At 54.3% G+C, this 3,839-nt stretch overlaps 1 protein-coding gene across 1 annotated transcript in view; it reads right to left on the minus strand.

Moving 5' to 3' along the window:
* The window catches only part of SIPA1L2 (signal induced proliferation associated 1 like 2), a 150,782-nt gene that overhangs the window by 61,753 nt on the left and 85,190 nt on the right, over positions 1-3,839 (minus strand). The window lies entirely within an intron of this gene.

Genomic DNA, 3,839 nt, shown 5'->3' on the forward strand with positions numbered 1-3,839 from the left:
CACGGAACACAACCGCTTCCACCGTACTTGACTCACCACCCCTGAAACGCAGGAATTCTCGGATTGAGGCCACGGTGGCCACTTGCGGGCCCTGCAGCCACCCGCGTGGACTGGGCCAGCGGGGGCTCCACTACCGTGGCCACTGGGGCAGCAGGCTGGGCAGCTCTGCCCGGCGCCCCCTTTCTCCGGAGGGGGATGGGCCACATCTACGGGAACTCGCCCGGGACCGCGAAAGCACACATTAAAGGCCACTTGGAGGCTCGTTGCCCTGACGACAGGTCAACCCGCACGCGCTTCCTGAGCAGATCCTTTCGCTTTGTGAACGGGGCCCGAATGCGTGACAAAGTCCGGTTAGTTGAACCACGGTCACGAAATGCACTTTGTAGAAGAAATAAAGTGTAGGGGGGAGGGGAGCAAGGAGATTCATTTCTAAGAAGAGAAAAAGCAAAAGCTCTTTGTAGGAGAAAAAAATAAGAAAAATTAACACCTCGTCCGTTAACGGGATGCTTGGATTTGAGTGGGGACTGAAGAAACAAACTAACTTCTGGAAAGTTAACAGAAACGCCGTTCACCGTTTGCTAAGACCTCATCAAACGTTACGTAACCTAAGCAATTTCTGTGACTTCTATTTAAAGGAAAGCCTTTTCTTGAGCAGTTAGCTGTGTTTTTCCGAGTGGTCAGTGAAAGCATGGACGATCAGTGGACGTGGGAGGGGAAAGGGTGCGGGCCGTAAGCGAACGCAGCCCAGCAACCCGGAGCGGGGCCCTGGTCGGCGCCACCTGGCGCCACGGGCTCTGCCATCGAGGGGGACAGCGAGGGCAAACGGGCAGAGACGAGCTCTCGTTATGACGAGGAACGTGGAATGTGCTTCTTCGCCATCTCCGCGGCAAAGGGCAGCGATCCACAGACACGACAGGCTCTGGGTTTGTTCTCAACTCCTCGGACAGACGTCAGGGCGTCACAGGACCAGCTGCAACGTGGGGCGACGATGGAAAGCGAGTGAAAGCAAGAGGCTGTTGAGCGGCCACGCCCAGGTCCAAACTGCACGAAGGCGAACCAGGCAGATCTACGGGCCTCTGCGCAGTCTGTGTCAAAATATCTTTTCTAAACTTAGCAAGGTAGAAAAGGCAGCCCGCACCTCATTCTGGAGCGGAGGGCGAGCAGCCTGCATGCATGAAAGAGATGTGCCAGAGATGAGGCCACAGGTTTCCACGGGTCAGAGGAGGGAGCAATTAATATGAAACTGGAGAAGACTAAAGCTCCAGAGTTGTTTGTCTTAAGAAGCAAATACATGAAAATTAGCATGATTTCAAAGTCAAAACTGCATCATTTAATGATTACAAATGCTGAAACTCAGAGATGCTCAGAACTGAGCAAAAAATTAAATGCATCCCCATGAAAATTTTTATACAACCAATATAAAATATTTAAAATACCTAATATCAGATACTATCCAAAATGTAAAATATTTTGCCAAAAAACAAGGGTAAATGTACATATTGAGCAAGGCTGAATATTTTGCAAACGGAGAGATAAAATAAACCCAGATGTAAACTTTCGATGAATTAACAAAGCGAGGATAAGAACGAGATCGTGAAGCTACAGAGTTTTTCTTCTGACACAGGGCAACACCGAACCTTATTCTAAGCAGTGAGTTTCATCAACGGGTGTGAGCGTTCATTCCTATTTAGGGCCTGGGAGTAAAGCGCCTCGCGGAAAGCCGAACGAGCATTTCATTCTTCCTGAATGGTCCACACTGCAGGTGAGCCCGGTGCCGTCAGGACCTGCTCACCGGGCACTCACGGAGAGCGGGGAGAAGGGCTCCCAGCCGCTCGGACCTCACGAGCTGCGTCTCCGCCACCTCTGTGGATGGCAGGCCGTCAGGGGCTAAGGCTGCAGCGGCTCGGGGCCTGGCCTGAGCGGCCTGACCGCTTCGGGACCTCACGGCTCCATCCCGCTCCGAGCCCAGCAGCTCTGACTCGTGCATCAAAACCATGCTCACTGCGTATCAGGCCCCGGGCCACCTCTGCCTGCTTCACGTTCTGAGTTTGAAAGGAAGGTTTTTTGGCCAAAGCAAAGTCTGAAGCTGTGTTCAGTCCCGAGAGCACCTGTGACTGCTTCACGAAGACCTGCCCAGTGGGGGGCCGAAGGGGCGCATGGGGGACGACTCCGGGGCCGGGGACCGACTGCCAGACAGGCCCAGAGACCTGGGGGACGCCGGGCTCTGTGAGACATCCCGAGGACCACCCTCCTCTGCCCGGCGAGCGAGCGCTCTGAGGACCTAACGCGACCTGGAATCAGCCTCTAGCCTGATTTATTACAAGAACAGACACAGGAAATTATATCTGATGTGGACGAGTCGCGACCAGTTTGACCATCACAGACAGCATGGTGCTAATTGGCCGACGTGGCAGGCACAATTCCCACGGGGGCGGGTAACTTGGCTAAGTTCCGCGGACTCAAAATGCAGCATGAACCCAGCTGGCCACGTCTGACATCTACAGCCTTGGTATTAGAGTAAGTTGTGGGCCTGGGAGAGGTGGGTGAGGGAGAGAGAAAGAGCTGGAAGAACCCGGAACAAATCTGGCATGTGCACGGCCCCGGGCTGCACGGTGGCGTCATCTATCTATTTTAAGTGCTTTATATGGATTAACTCATCTAATTCTACCTACTACCCAAGGAAGGTTTAATAATTCATTCGACCAGTGTTTACGGACTGCTGACCAAGCTTTGGGGGCCATTTTAGGTGCACAGGGACCTCTCCCTGAAGAAAAGAGACAGAACTCTGTCTTCAGGGATACAGGACACTAAAGCACATAAAACGTGGCGCAAGGTCGCAAAGCTAGCAGCCCGGATCCCAGTCTGGGATGCGTGGCCCCAGAATCCTTGCTAACATCTACGTCCTTCTGCAGAAGCTTTTTGTCAACCCACAAGGAGGAAGCCTCAAAGAAGAACCTAGAACCACAGAACTCGAACACCGAGAGGAAGATGCTGTGTGTCATCTAGTCCAGCATGCTCATGCGTACCACGTCTCCCCACTTCCAAGCCACGGAAGGCACCCCGAACACAGCATTCCCTCCCTGAGCCCGTGTGCTACCCCAGGACCCTGCTCAGCCCAGCACCCTGAGCAGCCACGCTTGGCCATCCAGACCATGTCCTCACTGGAGAATTACCACATTTCTTGAGACTAAGAACCTCACCCAAGGCCACAAGGCAAGTGACTGACTGCTATGAATTCAGATGCAAGTCTCCCGGGTCATCCTCTAAATGCCATCGACCCCCTAGAACTAAATTGTGCCATGGCTGAGTTTGAGATCCTTTCTCACAGCATTTTCTACGAATAAGTCACCTACCCATGTGCGGAAACCCGAGTTCGGGTTGCGGGGTGGCTTTTTGTCATTAGCACGGCTGACCCTGGTTTCCCGAGTCTGCCTAGCACGCAACGCGGGAGCGTGGAAGCCTTTCCAGGTCTTCCAAGGAAAAGCTGCGGTACCGCGTGTGCTCACGCCCTATACAGCCCGAACCCTCCCAAATGACTGGAGTCAGAGCTCGTTAACGCCTCCCCAGGAAAAAGCCCAGCGACTCCTGGCAAGTTCCCCGCGCCTGCCGCCCCGGGGCCTGGCCTGGGCTGTGAGGGTGGCGGGGGGCGGGGGGAGGAGGGGCGCGCACCTGCTGTCTGTTGCTGGGCGTGTGCGGCAGCATGGTGGACACGTGGAACATGAGCTCGTAGTCTTTGTACGTCGTGTAGAGGGAGTGAGTCCCTGTGGAGTCAGCTGCAGACAAAGGTGGACGACAAAAACGAGTCAGCGACGGCAAAACCAGCGACTTAACACTTAGGA

The sequence above is a fragment of the Pteropus vampyrus genome, unplaced genomic scaffold (assembly GCF_000151845.1).
Source record: "Pteropus vampyrus isolate Shadow unplaced genomic scaffold, Pvam_2.0 Scaffold375, whole genome shotgun sequence".
NCBI classification, from domain to species: Eukaryota; Metazoa; Chordata; class Mammalia; order Chiroptera; family Pteropodidae; genus Pteropus; species Pteropus vampyrus.